Source organism: Acinonyx jubatus, chromosome C2 (genome assembly GCF_027475565.1).
Source record: "Acinonyx jubatus isolate Ajub_Pintada_27869175 chromosome C2, VMU_Ajub_asm_v1.0, whole genome shotgun sequence".
NCBI classification, from domain to species: Eukaryota; Metazoa; Chordata; class Mammalia; order Carnivora; family Felidae; genus Acinonyx; species Acinonyx jubatus.
In genome coordinates, this window is record NC_069384.1 from 83,213,745 (window position 1) to 83,220,575 (window position 6,831).

The following is a 6,831-nucleotide window of genomic DNA, read 5'->3' on the forward strand; positions in this document are numbered from 1 at the left end:
AACACCGTGACAAAAGTAACTTTTAGGTGGACAGTAGATCTCAATGTCAAATGCAAAACAGTGTTTTGAAGGTAATCTCGGAGAATATGTTCATGCTTAATGGGCTAGGAAAAGATATTTTTAAATAAGGCATGGAAAAGGATTGCTAAATTTTACTACATGTGTCAAAAGACACATTAAGAGAAGGAAAAGGAAAGTCACTGAGAGGACAAAACACTTGCAACACACCTAACAGACAGAGGATTCACATGTATCCATAAAAGTCATCTACAATTCCTTCAATTTCCTTCTAAGGAAAAACCCCAAACAGCCCAACAGAAAAATATAAAAGACTTGAACAGACAATTCGCAAAAGAGGATGCCCAAATGGCCAATAAATATTATGTAAAGGCATTGAGACTCACAAATGAGATCATGCAAGTTAAAACTACAGTGAGGTGCAACTACATACCCATAAGATTACGTGAAATTAAAATTCTAACCCTAAGAAATGTTGGCAAAGATGTGGAACAATAGCAACTTTCAGACACTGTTGGTATTATGGAGGGTAGTAAACTGACTCAACCATTCCAGAAAACTATTAGACACCATTCTGTAAAGTTGTAGATTTGCATAGCTTATAACCCAAAAATTCCTCTCCTAAGTATATATGCTAAAGAAATGTGTGCTGATGTTCATCAGGATACATGCCCATGAATGTTTATAGCAGCACAGCAGTGTTGCAGGATTTTTTACCTCAACGCCTGGGGTTTGTTGTCTCACCGCTTCGAAGAATGAAGAGGTGGACACGGAATCAAATGAGCAGCAGGCAAAGTTTACTAGTGTAAGGTCAGAAAGTAAGAAAGTAGAATCTACCTTAGATTCTACTATCAAGTTATTGGCTTGATAACTCTAGGTGTTGGGTTGTTCATTCTTGATTGGCTCATAGTCAGACTATGTCATACTCTCCCTCATACGACATGAGTTTTATGACTTACTTGATTGTATCTTGATTGTCAAATTCCTGAGGGGAACCTGAGGTGGTGAGAGGAGGTGGTGTCTGAGGGAGCTTGGGGTGGGCTGTGAACAAAGTGCAAGCTAGCGCACCCCCCCCCCCCCCCCAGGGGGGATGTGTGTGATATTCCTTAGGCACTCCTGGCTGCCCAAGGACAAAGGAAAGGAAAGAACACAAATGGCCAACTGATAGAGATCACAGTCATACAGGACTTGGGTCTCCTTCAGTTTACAAATATCTTAGTAAATTACAAGAAAAAGGCAATCTTTATCAATAGCCTAATCTCCAGAAACCAAAAGACCCCATTTCCTGGAGCCCCAACATCACTCCTCCACAATGATATGGGGAACAAAGGCAAGAAGGAAATGGCAGGTAAAATTAAATTTCCTCATAACCTGCAGCCCAGCGACAAATACTTGAGGCAAATATAGAGTATAACATTTCTCCAGGAACTTCCTACCTTCCTAATGTTAATGCCTTACTAGAGGGAAAACAACCTTAGCTTGACAATAGCAAGGCCTCAGGCATCTTAGGAGTCCTCTTTAGCATATCAAAGTCCTTCTGGAGGCCTCCCTTATGACTCTACCTCCCTCAACTCCATAGTATAAAACCAGCCATTCTTCACAACCACACTGCAGCAATTTCTGCCCACGGGTCCTGTCCCTGTGCTTTAATAAAATCACTTTTTTGCACCAAAGACATCTTCAAGAATTCTTTCTTGGCGGTCCGTTCCAGACCCCACAACCCCCCCATCATCCCAAAACCTCATCTGTGTCTGTTACATTAAAAAATTTTTTTTCTTTTTAATGTCTATTTTTGAGAGAGAGAGAAACAGAGCATGAGCAGGTGAGGGGCAGAGAGAGGAGACACAGAATCCAAAGCAGGCTCCAGGCACTGAGCCTGACATAGCCTGACAGGGGCTCAAACTCACAAACCAAGAGAACATGACCTGAGCTGAAGTCAGATGCTGAACCAACTGAGCCACATTAAAAAAAAAAAAAAAAAAAAAAAAAGTTTATTTAGTTGTCTGTTACATTCTTGAAAGGGGCCTTATGCCTGAGGGAGTTTGCTCCTGGTCAGATGCTCTCAACGTTGTTTTAAAATATGTGTTTCCCCACCCAGAGACCTCAGGTCCTAATCTTTCCCTCTCTGCCTATTTATTCTACCTTTCCCTAATCATAGCAGCATTCATTGAAATAGCTTTAAACTGGAAACAACTCAAAACCCATTAACAACAGAAGGGTTAAATAAATCATAGTATCACAAAATGAAATACCATACAGTAAGAAAAACATGAAGGAACAACAACACACAAGTGCCTGGATGAATTTTATGCATACAATTTTGAATAAAAGAAGCTAGATGGGAAACAATACATACTTCATAAATATTCTATTTAAACAAGGTTCAGAAGTGGTCAAAACTAAATTATATTGGTTAGGAAACTGTACTTAGGTAGTAAACTATAAAGTAAAGCAGGCAGTGAATTGTTTGGGGAGGGCTGGGGGCATTCTTAGGATTTGTCCCAGGTCAAGAGGGTAGTGAGCTGAATCCAAACAATTCAACATCTCTAAATGGTGTGGGATGGAATTCTCTTTTGCTATGTAGGTTTGAAGTAAAACTTTGAGGCAATGAGATTCCGGACAGGTGAGGCAAGAAGGATGAATAGGAATAATGTGGCACAAGCAGGATTCCTCTTGGAAGGGCAGAGGGCAGCTGAAGAGGCCCTGTCCAATCAAAGAATCCCATGAGGGTCTTGAATGGATAACAAGAATGGGGTTACTGTGTTGGTACTGAGTAAAACATTTCACAATTTGTTCTCAGACTCATCTTGCACAGGAGTTAGTTGTACAACCTAGATATTTCAGGATACTCTACATTCCAAATGCTCATGTGTTACCCGTAACAGATATATTGCTCACTGAATTATGTACACGTGACCCTCGACAATGTGGGTTTGAACTGTGGGGGTCCACTTATACATGGATTAGTACAGTGCCATAAGTATATTTTCTCTTAGGATTTTCCTAATTGCATTTTCTTCTCTTGCTTGCTTTATTGTAAGAGTACATTATATAATACAGATAGCATACACAACGTATTAATCAACAGTTTGTGTTAATGGTGAGGCCTCTGGTCAACAGTAGGCTAAATTTTTGAAGAGTCAAAAGTTATATGGGAATTTTCGATTGCACTAGTGGGTAGCAGTTTGGCACCCCTAATGCCCTGTTGCTCAAGGTTTAACTGTATTTATTTTGTTTATACATATTTTGTATTTCCCTTATACGATGTATAATAAAAAATGATTCATGAAATGTGTACATAGATGAGATTTATGTGTATCTTTTAAATAGTTTCCAAATAATTCGCACTTGAGAGGAAATTTTTTTTTAAGTTTATTCATTTATTTAGAGAGAGACAGAGACAGCATGAGGGGGGGGGGGGGGGAGAAAGACAGGGAGAAGAGAGAGAATGCCAAACAGGCTCTGCACTGTCAGCACAGAGCCTGATGTGGGGCTCAAACTCACAAACCTGTGAGATCATGGCCTGAGCTGAAACTGAGAGCCAGATGCTTAACCTACTGAGGCACCCAGGTGCCCCCCGAGGAAGTTTTTTTTCAGAGACCAGGCATCTGATGGTTGGTGCAGGGACTTTGATTAACTGTCACCACAGCCCTGAGTATCAAGACTCTGGTCTCTTCATACAGAGCAATTTCCTCAGCGTGGGTGGTGAAGCTGGGGTATGTCAGATCTTCACAGCCACAAAGGGCCGGAAGTTCATGCACACGAAATTTTGGAACCTGCAACTGTGCTGTTTATAACCTAAGATTAAGTGAAAGGGTTAAACCTAAAACCAATGACAACACGTATGGTAAATGACCATCTCAAAGAACCTTTCGGTTGTAAGTTTTGTAGAGGACACCTCATCAGTGTTGCTAAAAACGCCTGGCATTTTGTTTTCTGATGATTTTTCTCCTTAGTTTCCTCAAGGCCTATACTTTGCTGTGGGCCTCAAAATGACAGTAAGAAATAATTTGGTGTTACCTGGGTGGGTGGATGGTGGTGGATGGTGTAGACGTGAAAGCAAAGAAGAAAGTGCTCGCCTTGACACAGATGTTGCCGCAGCTCAACTCAGAAAAAGTGATAGAAATCATGAGGAAAATAAGAGTGGCTTTAAAAATGATTTGGCAGCAATTTTATTTGTTGTGCAATGAAATGGCTGGCCTGTGGCTGTATATGTAGAGTTAGGAGTAAACTTTCAAAGCATGCTCAGGAGGCATGCATGGTAATCCTATTATCTGATAACAGGATTTGTGCACATACCTCCCACATGCAGCATCAGTAGCCCACCCTTTTAGTATTGCTGTGAAATGCAATTTGTGCGCAGATGAAAAGTTTACAGCACATGGGCCTGTGCCATGAAGCTCAACAAAGCCAGCGCACTGTGTGGCGAGGTTTCTGAACCCGACCCCTGTTGTTCCTGCTGTCTCCCTCCTTATTGATTTCTGTCCCTTGGCCAAGCGGGCTGTGTGATAGTCTGCACCGACCCAGAAACTTGCAAAATGAGCTAATCAAATAGGTGCAGCAGAAACCAACCCTGAATTTCTAGGATGCTTCGGACAGGTGCCATACATAGGAGGTGGAGACAATATTGTGTCAAATAAATAGTGGTAGACATGTAAGGGATGAGGAGGCCAACCAACAGGAATTTTGGTTAGTTATTTTACAGAAACATTCATAGAAATAGGGTAAGCAACGGGCACCTGGGTGGTTCAGTGGGTGAAGTGTCTGACTTCGGCTCAGGTCATGATCTCGCAGTTTGTGGGTTTGAGCCCTGCGACAGGCTCTGTGCTGACAGCTCAGAGCCTGGAACCTGCTTCGGATTATGTGTCTCCCTCTCTCTCTGCCCCTTCTCTGCTCATGCTCTGTCTCTCTCTCTCAAAAATAAATAAACATTAAAAAATTTTTTTTTAAAGAAATAGGGTAAGCAAGAACTAGAGGCAAATGCTTGATGGATCATGTCTCAGTCCACCAGCACTGCCATAACAAAATACCACAGACCCGATGGACTTAAACAACAGAAGTTTATTACCTCACAGTTCTGGAGGTTGGAAGTCCAAGATCAAGGTGTCACCAGGCTTGGTTTCACCAGGTCAACCTCTCTCCTCGGCTCACAGATGGACACCTCCTCACTCTGTCCTTACATGGACTTTTCTCACCAGACCCCTTGGTGTCTTTTCTTCTTCTTATGACACCAGTCATATTAAATTTCAACCCCACCTTATGACCTCAGTTAAATTTAACCTTACCTATCTATCTTTCAGAATAGTCACACTGAGGTTTCAATATGTGAATTTTGGGGGAATGCAGTTCAGTCCATAACAGAAAATGACATAGACAGTGCTTTTAAAACGTCTTGCTATTCACATTTTAAGGTTTTTGTTCACACCTATCTTCCTTTTTGATAGAGCTTACAATAACTGATGTATCTATCTTCATGGAAACATCATATGACAAGCAGCAAATGTCAGTGATAGAAACTGCTGGGAAAAATATAGAAAAGAATACACTCATTACTTCCATTGCTTATGAGTGAGAAAGTATAGATGCATCCTTTTATTTTCTAGAAAAAGGGTTATATGGTAAATTCACACATTGATATATGAATTTCTTGATTCTTTCCAAAAAGTCAATCAAAATGGGAAACTTATTTTAATAGAATGTATTTATGTAGACCATTGCTCTTAATAAAATGTGATCGTATATGGTTTAAGGAATGGACAGCCCTTCAATATGCAATAGATACAGCACTTGATATATAGGACAAACAGATTTGGTTAGGGAAAACTCTAACCCATAAGATGGGTATAGGAACTCTGATGGTGGCTGATGGGGAAATAGGTTTTTCTAGGTCTTTTTCTTTTCCATATAAATTTTGGAATCAGCTTGATTATTCTTATAAAAAAGTATGCTGAGATATTGATTGGGAACGTATTGAATCTGTAGCTCTCTTGGGCAAGAACTGATATCTCACAATAGTGAATATTCTGATTCTTTGGAATTCAGTACATTTATTTAATTCTTTAGTTTTTCTTAGCACTGCTTTATACTTTTCAGTGTACAGCTTTTGTATTATTTTGTTAGACTTATCCCCAAACCTTTCATGTTTTTTGATGCTATTGTAAATAATTCTGCTTTTCAATTTCAATTTCTAATTATTCACTAATAGTATATAGAATTACAACTGACATTTTTATATTGATCTTACATTCTGCAATCTTGCTAAACTTATAGGTTAGTCTTTTTAAAAAGATATTCTTTGGGATTTTCTACATAGAAAATTAGGTCTTCTACAAATAGAAGCAGGCTTATTTCTCTATTTCCAATATGTATTCCTTTTATTTTTTTTTTCTTATTTTATTCCATTGGATCTCCATGATGATGTAGAATAGCAGCACTGAGAATGGACATCTTTGTCATGTTCCTAATCTTAGGGGGAAAGCATTTAGTCTTTTATTATTAAGTATGACATTAAATGTAAGTTTTTTTTTTTTAACATTTATTTATTATTGAGAGACAGAGACACAGAGCCTGAGCAGGGAAGGGGCAGAGAGAGGGGAGACACAGAATCCAAAGCAGGCTCCAGGGTCTGAGTTGTCAGCACAGAGCGGACGCGGGGCTCGAATTCACAGACTGCGAGATCATGACCTGAGCTGAAGTCGGACACCCAACTGACTGAGCCACCCAGGCGCCCCTTAAACGTAAGTTTTGTTGTAGATGTCCTTTATTGATTTCTACCTTAAGAAACTAGAAAAAGAAGAAAAAGAGTCAAGCCGA